The 9,214-nt window shown below is 41.7% G+C and overlaps 1 protein-coding gene across 7 annotated transcripts in view; it reads left to right on the top strand.

Annotated features, from left to right (window-relative positions):
* Nucleotides 1–2,801: 2,801 nt before the first annotated feature.
* Nucleotides 2,802–9,214, top strand: part of ERC2 (ELKS/RAB6-interacting/CAST family member 2) — a 550,520-nt gene continuing 544,107 nt past the window's right edge. For 5 of the 7 annotated variants that reach the window (XR_011812383.1, XR_011812382.1, XR_011812380.1 and 2 more), the window contains exon 1: nucleotides 2,802–3,056. The gene's annotated coding sequence lies outside the window, so the exon portion shown is untranslated. The other 2 variants (XR_003500250.3, XR_011812381.1) reach the window with 2 other exon arrangements.

Here is a 9,214-nt window from a genome sequence, read left to right as displayed (position 1 = left end):
GCCAAGGAAAATAGCAAACTTCAAAATCCATATTTCATGTGTGTTTTATTTAAGGCCTAACTTACTCTTCTTTAAATAAAAAATAATAAAAATTGTCAGTAATTTCAGTGGGCTTTCCATGGATCCTGATGTAAATAGCACAATATGCTGTTTTTAAGGCAGAAAACTTTTCAGAAAACAAACAAAAATAGGCTAGCCAAAAATGTATCTGAAGGTAGAAACTGTTGAAAAGTATAAACCTTAGGTATAGCATCACATGACATTTATATATAAATATATAAAGTTTAGATATTAAACTTTACAAGAGTGCTTCTCTGGAACAGGTGGCTAAAAAGTATTTCTATTAGTCAGTGTATGAGAACCTGCTATAATAATAATAATAGTAGTAGTAGTAATAAAGTGCTTTTTAATTCACAAGATTTAGCTTTCATCTTTCTTAATGCTCAATGGCACCCACCTGCCTGTGTTGACACCAAAACAACACAGATGTTCCCATGATTAAATTGAAATGAGAACTTTCATCAGCTGCAAAGAGTCTGTTTTAAGTGTATACTATTGTTATCACCCTGTAATTTGGGTCAGGATTCCAGTATTGTCTGGAGTGTAAGGTTCACTCATCATGGAAGGGTTCAGATTAAATGACCGTGAAGTTGTTTGCATGGATGTTCAGACTACTAATATAACAAATAGAACAGCTGTAAAATTCTGTTCTCCCCTCTTTTACTTGAGCTGCACATTTCTCCATCAACTCTCTTCCAATACAATTTGGCAAAATACATACATATATATATATATATATGTATATATATATATATATATATTTTTTTTTTCCTAACCTCTTCACCAAGTGGCCTTGTCTGTACTGGGTATATTCTGTTCTTTGGCATTAGTAATACCACCAGTCTCCCTACAGATGGTCTACTACTCCAAGATGGTCTATTATTAATTCCACTACTAACTTTATGGAATGATAGCAAGCCTAATTCATTGCAATGTTGTTGTGACCTTACGGTTGCTCTGTGGTATCTTCCCACAATGATTAGTCCTTGGAAAGGGGAATCTTAGGCTACTGGTCTTTTGTTAGAATTATCTTGGCTCTTGCAGGCTATCACAAGGCCCATAGTCTTTGCTAGTGGTGAGTCACAAAAACATAAAGTAGAACCTGATTTTCTTGTCTTTTCATATACACAGTGATGCGGTGATACATTGTTTAAAAAACTGTCAGCAGCTGACACTACTTCTAACAAAAGTCCTGTCATCACTACAGGACTGCGACAGAATTTGTATTAGCAATACAGAGACAGCTCTGTAAGATATTCTTATCACACACCAAATCCAAATTAAGCAATGGATTTTGAAAACAGATACTTGTTCAGAGCGGTGGCCCATATTTTATAGCGTTTATCCATTTTCTTACAGCTGCAGACTTGCTAACTCTTCAAGAGCACAAAAGAATACTTCCTGTTTGCTTTTTAGACCAAGTGAAATTATTTGTATACAGAACCATGTCCCTTCTTGTCAAGTGTCTCCAAAACTGTTTCTATCTGTCCATCATTTCTGTCCATTTTTTTCGTAGCTATTTTAACAGAAATTTCTTCAAGTAAATAGGTGGCTTTGAAAAGCAACTGAAGTTTGTATTTTAGTTTGTCCCAGTACTTTGAGCTCACAAAAAATATGCGCTTCATATTGTAATAAGATTAACAAGCTACTATATTTTACCGTGATTTGGATTCTAGCATTGTTTTGAACAGTTGCATCTTTGAATAAATATTCACGATGGCAAAGTATTTAAGCTAGTTTTGAATAATGCAAATACAGCGATGAAGTGATTCTTAGTTTTAAATACGATCAGTTGAAATCAACTGCATTTGTCATAGTTTTTAATTGAAATTCCACATAAGCTGTTCTTCTCACTAATGTTCTCATTAATGTGCCTATAGGTCCATATGTAGACAAGAGAGTAAGATACAGATTACAGTATCTTGGATTTGCATGGATTTGTAGTGCTCGTTAAAAAGTGTCGCAGCAGTGACATTAAGAAAAGGCAGATAAAATATAATTGTGAAATTCTGTGTAGAATAAGATATGAAGCTATATTGGAACTAAGGACTGAGGCTGATCAATTATAACAGTATCAAGAGCAATTAAACCCATAGAAAATACAAAATGGAGAAGAAAGAAAAATAGAAGAGAGAAAAGAGAGAATTTCTTACAGCAAGAAGACAGTGATGATTTTACAAAGGTTTCCTCACTCCTCTTAATACAAAACTAAAAATGTCAGGAGTAATTTTAATGTAGTTTGCAGTTTTCTGATGAAAAAAAAAAACTTTCAAGCTTCATATAGCAGCTAATCTGTGCATTTTTTGAATGGATTTTTTATCAGAAATTATTATGGATGTCTTCTTAATTACTTTCAGATGTAAGCCAAAATACGGATTCAGGTTTTTCATATCTGTCTGGATATAACAGATTTTACATACCATGTTCTGAAGTACCTGGCTTCGAGTATTTCCAGCCTTCGGTGAACAAGAAAACATTTTTCCTCTGCAGCTTTACGCAGACACCGGTGTATTTTTAGGCTGTTTCACAATGAGTAACACACTTTCAGACATCTATAGGGTGCGGACTGGAACCCAAGGGTGTGCAGTGAACGGGCAGGGACAAATCCTCGGAGAAAGCCACCGGCTTGCAGTACGTGATCTGCAACTGGCAGAGCCCCAGCTGCTGGCAGAGCTTGCTGCTGCCCCCAGCGGCAGGCTGCTCAGCGCTGCTGAAGCCCCAGCTCCTCGGGAATGCTGGGAATGTTGAGTCAGGGTCTGGCAAAACAGGCAGCCAGGCTCGCAGCTGACAGGGAGACTCGCCGGGGGACAGAAAGACGAGGGACAGGAGCGCACAAGCCTCCCCCGACTACAGCAGGTTCCCTCTCTTCCTCGCCTTGTAGGTGTTCGGCTTCTCCGGCTCTACTGCTGCCTCCTTCCTCCCAGCAAACGAGATGTCAGCTAAACGTGATGTAAAATCCATGTGAGGATGAAAAGACAGATGCAATGATTTGAAAGGTGAGAGGCTTAGGCGGTTATCATGCACTGCTGTGAATCTGTTGCGATTAAGGAATTTGCTATATATTGCTTTCTACAATTGTCTGATGGTTGAAACTGAAAATGAAATTGCAGAAGAGGTTTTTTATATTGCCTTAGAAATACACTGTGATAAATGGGACCAAGTCCACATCTCCTGGTAAGAGTGCCTCTCCCTACAGAATTGTCAGCCAGAAACCTTTCTTGCAATTTCTCCTTAAAGCAGCCATAGGAGTCTCCTTTTCTGTGCCCAATCTTTAAAAATATTACTATCGTTGTTAAACTCTTCTAGAATATAATTGATGAGCTTCAGAAATTTTTCGCTTTATACCTAGAAACTGGATGATGTTTTAAAAATTGTGTTAGGAAAAAAGATATTTCTGTTCCCTTTCAGAGTCTTGCGAAGGGAAACCAGAAATTAGCAGGATAGTATTTTGTAGTTATATAATTAATGAATACTTAATGGGTTTGCTCATTTAGGATGCTGTGTGATTTTTATTTTTTAAGATTATTTTAGGTAGGACAAGAGTGATGCAAACGATAAAATCCATGTATACATTCATCAAGGACGCATCTATATCTTGCTGAGAGCGCTATTTAGTAATACGGAGGAGAAATAATATATATTTTTATTAGTGTGTGATTGATTTCTAGGCAGCTACCTGCTAAGCCCCGTGATGATGGATGGGAATGTACTCCCTTAGCGGCGAGCTGATCATTTCCCCCTTGATGGACACTGCAGCCGGCCACTTGCGTTGGCAGACACAAGCTCGCTGCAAATAAGCCCGGCCAATAAGTGCAGCGAAGAGGAGGGAAAAGCTCACTTGTCAGGGTTAGTTTGCTGGTTGGCTTTTTAAATCAGGGGTGTCACTTAACTATTTGTTTAGGATTTGGGTGTTTTTTTTTCTGCCTCTCATATCCCCCGTGTGTATACGCAGGGAGGCCGCCTCACACCCCGGCCTCTTCAGGCCCTTCTCCTGCTCCCTCTTTCCAAGGGCGGGGAAGGTTCCCCCCGTTCGTTCCGTGGCTTCTGCGCTGCCACTTGCCTTCCCTGTGGCGACATCGAGGACGGCAAATATCCTCTCCGCCTCTGCCCGGCCCTGCCGACCTCCTGCCGCCCTGCCCTGAGGGCAGCGGCCATGCCCGCACTGTTTCTGCCTCAGGGGCTGGGCGCTGCCTCCATCCCCTGCCGACGGGGAGCCCTCCCGCAGCCCGAGGGGCAAGGGGACGCCGCTGGGGTCCCCTCCTGTCAGGCAGGCAGGCAGGGAGGGAAGGAGCCCGGCCACCTTCCCAGCTGTGACAGCGCAGCGACCCGCCGCCCGCCTCCAACGCGTCCCTGTGGCGATCTCGCTGCCGGGGGTGAGGCTCTGTCTACCTCGGTGCGGAACGACCCTCACTGCCTTGCCAGCCGCCTGTGAGAAGGAGACAGAGAAGGAGGAGAAGGGCGGGCTCGGCTCTCCCCAGCACCCCGAACGGGGCTGCAGGCAGCGCCCCTTCCAGAGGGCGGAGGCCGGGCGGTCGCCGCGCGCCAGATCCCCTCAGCGCCCCACCGCTGCGGTCGGTTCGCGGGGCCTGGCAGCTGCCCTAGCGAGCTGGGGTTTTCTTCGCCTGCCCTGGGGAAGGGCGAAGGCTTTTGTAGTTCCCATCCCCTCACGGTCTCATCCACTTGAGGGTGCTTGTCCTGATTTCTTAGTTCTCTGTGTCTGAAGGAGACAAGAGGCTTTTTTAGGATCTGTTTTTGCACGTGGGGAATGTGTAATGGTAAGTGCCTATGGTTTTCTTAAGGAATATGTGTATGTGGTGAAAAGGTTTGTTTTTCTTAGTGTGAGGAACTTGTAAACCTTGGCTTCCTGTGAAGTGACTGTACTAAGGTGTGTGTAGTCTTTCCAAATCTAAGTACTTTAGAGAAATCTTTCTATTACCATTATTTTAGTTTGGAAGCCCTATATAAAACATTATTCAGCAGTGTCAAGGTGAGGTAGCTATTCCTCTTCTAGGGGAAACTGAGGAAAACACAGGAGTGACTTTTGGTCCTGTGAGCAAAGGGAACATCATTTCCTTCTTCAGAAGGATTAGTGGGAGAAGCTGTGTGCTGCATCTCCAGCAAGAGCCCTCAGAGTGGGGAATATACTCCAGTTAAGAACTGATGTTTATTTTTTTGTACTAAACTCATTTAGCACTAAGTCTTCAGATAAACATCATGAGGTGAAATTTCAACTGCAAGAGGAATGAGGTAAAGTTCTGCTAGCGAGGGAAAGCGAGGGTGCAGGCTGTGCTGCTGTTGTCCTCTCCCTTATGCTTTTTGTTTTCCTGGGGGAATGAGTGGTAAAAGTACTGCAAAAACAGTTGGAATAAATACCTTTGAAGGATAGTGCTGAGGACAGAAAGGTTGTGTGTGTGTTGGGGTAAGTGTGACAGGTGTGGAGGAGACTTGGCTGCAATTACCTTTGAGTAAGTCCTGTTTTAACTGTGCTCAGGTGGTGGGGTAACTGGGTTGGTAGGCTGCCTTCCTGACTGTGGACAACAATACTTTTATTTTCTTTCCTTACTCTAGCATTGAAATCAAGTGCTTTGGTTTTCTAACTGTCTTTGTTTTTCTTTTTTCGTGTAGTATAAAGATAGGTTTACGAATGGGAAGCGTCTTCTGTCTTGAAATAAGATGCATTTTTTTTTGTCCCAATAGGTAGATGATTCAGCTACTGTAATGTTTTCCCTTCCTTCCAAGAATGAAGGACAAAGTTGGCATGCTGAGGCATCTTTTTGTCTTTTCCATTCCTACTGAGGAAAACTGAGTTTCTTGCCTTAGAAATTGCCCCTCTGGTCTTCCCAAGCATAGGTCTTCTTTTACCTTCTGTTGGGTAGTGTTTGAACTCACTGTTAAGTTAACATACTATCTCAGCTTCATTTGGAGGAGACCTATCTCACCACTACTCTGTTCTATGGGCTCTTTTTCAGCTCTGCTAACAGACAAATGCTGGGTCAAATTCTGATGAAAAATAGCATGAGGTATATTTACTCATGCCCGTAGTCCCCCCATCTTCTGCATGAGGGCTATAGAAAGGTGGCAAGGGAAGGGAACAGCCAATAATCTTAGTAGCAAAATGAGTTCAAGTGAACTCATTCAGCCATTTTAGAATGTAGAATATATGTGATTTTTAGAGAATGAGCAATTTGGCATGTGTGCTTTTGTAAGAGATTGCTCAGAGTGATTTTCTTGCTTTAGGAAGATGGTCCTTGCAGACCTTTGAGGGATGACTAACACTAAGGAGTGGGTGGTTTCACCCTCAAATAGGGTGAGGCAACCAGCCAGTGTATGACTTCCAAAGACAACATATGCTCTCCTACCTGTGTATCTTATGGTGTTTACTATATTTTTATCCAGTATCATGCATTTGTTATATTTTCAGTTAAATTTAATTTGAAAGATGCCAGGGGTATAATACGGAGATGCTTATTCAGATTCACATTGGCAATACTACTATTGTACTGAAATACGTTTTGTAATGTGACCATTTATTTGTGACTTATTTTGCAACAGCTATACTAGCTTATTTCCTATGAAGTCCAGGAAAAAGGGCAAGAATTACTTTAAAACAAAAGGAGGTTATATCTTCTACTTAAGGATCATAGTTGATCAAGGAAAAGCTCAGAAATGGAAAAACAAGCTGTAAACATAAGGAATTCTCTAAATGAACTGAATTGTGCTTTTTCTTCTGTGTGAAACTGAGAAAAAATGCAAATGCGGACCAGCAGAAGCATCAATTAAATCTTTTTCCAGAACATTTGATTTTTAATTGGTGTTTTTTTTTTTTTTGTGTGTAATGATTTTTGTATTTAAAAAAAAAATCATTTTGAAATAGACATTTAGGATGGTTCGTCACTTCTCATGTGCAAGATGTGATATATCTTCCCCTCTGCCAAAAAAAAAAGTCGGTAAGTTGATTATCTTATTTGCTTGGTGTATGGTTGTGGGTTATTTGTGCAGGCCAAGAAAGCTTATGAGCATAGATATCCAGTGCTCATTTGTAAAGGAAAATGTAAATGTCTTTCATGAATTAATGCTGGTAGCATAGTATTTAAGTTTTGATGTTGCTTTTGTAGCTGTTTATCTCAGGGAATTGTTGTGATTTGTTTAGTGATAGCGGTTTTAGAATGTTCTGATTTGGAATGTCTTAAATAGCCACCTTTTTTTTAGGAGTAGCTGTAACCATCAGGAAGACCATCCTCCTCTCCTTCCAGTCTGTTGGGTGCTGAGCTCTGGCCAAGAAGAGAACCATAGCAAAGGTGTCCTAGCACTTCTCTAGATAATGTTCCATTACTGCCGTACCATTTTTGTCCACAGGAACCTGGAATTCCTTCATGACAGTAGAAGTGTAGGCTTTGAGATGGACAGTTTACATGTTCAGAAAGCTGAATACCACTATGATCTCTTTAATTTACAATAGGCATAATGAGAGATCTGTGGTGTCAGGATTTATTTTTTGAGAATTGCAGCTGCAATGCATCTAAGAATTTGAGGTATTCCTCAGAATGTCAAGTTGGGTTTGGATGTGAGGGAAACTTTGATAATTTGGATGTTCAACAAGGCTTAGGTTTTTCTGAGAAGTTTTAGGATCAGGTTTTTAAAAAGGGACGTCAGCTTTCTAGATTATCATGAAATTAGCTTAGAAACTCATTTTTACAGACTGGCCTTCAGTGGATATAAAGCTTCAGACAAGTTAACGTGTGGCTTCTTTAAAGAGCAAAGGATTTCAAGTAAAATCCCACTTTACATAAACATTTTTTGAGCTTCTCCCTGCATGTCATGTGTTAGCATGCATTATCCTATCTTTATGAAGTCACAGTGCAGAAGTAGCATTTAGCAGCTAAATTCTACATAAATGGGATATAAATGACTTTGGTAGGGAAAAGTATGAGAAACATCTAGAATTAAATCACTTAAAAATCGCAAATTGTTTGAGAAATGCTGGGAGTGGAAACTTCAGAGAAAGATAAAGGATGCAGGTACACATGAAAATGATACGCTGTAGTTACTGGGATAGCCATGGGCTTGAGGGAGGAAGTCACTGGAGAAAGCAATGTATACAAACTTGGACTAGTGACTGCCTAGCTGGGTGTAACGTGCAATGTATTTCTAATGTGAAAGAAGTATAAGAACAAGAGTTTCTGCTGTTCCTAAATTTAGTTCAACAGATCACACATTACACAGATGATTGGTAAAATGTGGGACAATCTCCTACCAAGTAAATAGTTCAGGCTGCTTGGAGTGAATGCTGCCTTATTGGCCATATAATTCTACCAACTTTGAGAGGATGAGAGAACACTCCGGTGATTTCATTCCAAGGATGGAGATTCTCCTTAGTCCTCCTCCTCATGTTATAAAAACACTTTCTGTTATCTTTAACAGCAGTAGCCAGATTGAGTTCCAGATAAGCTTTGGCCTTTCTAATTTTGTCCCTACACATTCTTACAACATCCTTATAGTGCTTCTGAGTGGCCTGCCCTCTATTCCAAAGATCATAAACCCTCTTTTTTTTTTTTTCTTCTTAAGCTCTAGCCACAACTATCTGTTCAGCCAGGCTGGTCTTTGGGCATGTGGGGACGGACTGCTCCTGAGCCTTTAATATTTCCTTCTCGAGGAGTGCCCATCTGGCTCTGGTGAGGCTGCACCTCGAGTACTGTGTTCAGTTTTGGGCCCCTCGCTACAAAAAGGACATGGAGGTGCTCAAGCGAGTCCAGAGATGGGCAACAAAGCTGGTGAGGGGCCTGGAGAACAAGTCTTACAAGGGGTGGCTGAGGGAGCTGGGTTTGTTTCGCCTTGAGAAGAGGAGGCTCAGGGGCTGAGGTCAACTGCATGAAGTTCAACAAGGCCAAGTGCCGGGCCCTGTACCTGGGGCGCAATAACCCCAAGCAGAGCTACAGACTGGGAGAGGAATGGTTGGAAAGCTGCCTGGCGGAGAAGGACCTGGGAGTACTAGTGGATAAGTTGGCTGAATATGAGCCAGCAGTGTGCTCAGGTGGCCAAGAAGGCCAACAGCATCCTGGCTTGCGTAAGAAGCAGTGTGGCCAGCATTGCTAGGGAGGTGATTGTCCCCTTGTACTTGGCTCTGGTGAGGCCACACCTCGAGTACTGTGTTCAG

This window comes from Anas platyrhynchos, chromosome 13, assembly GCF_047663525.1.
Source record: "Anas platyrhynchos isolate ZD024472 breed Pekin duck chromosome 13, IASCAAS_PekinDuck_T2T, whole genome shotgun sequence".
NCBI classification, from domain to species: domain Eukaryota; kingdom Metazoa; phylum Chordata; class Aves; order Anseriformes; family Anatidae; genus Anas; species Anas platyrhynchos.
This window is presented reverse-complemented; position numbering and strand designations above follow the sequence as displayed.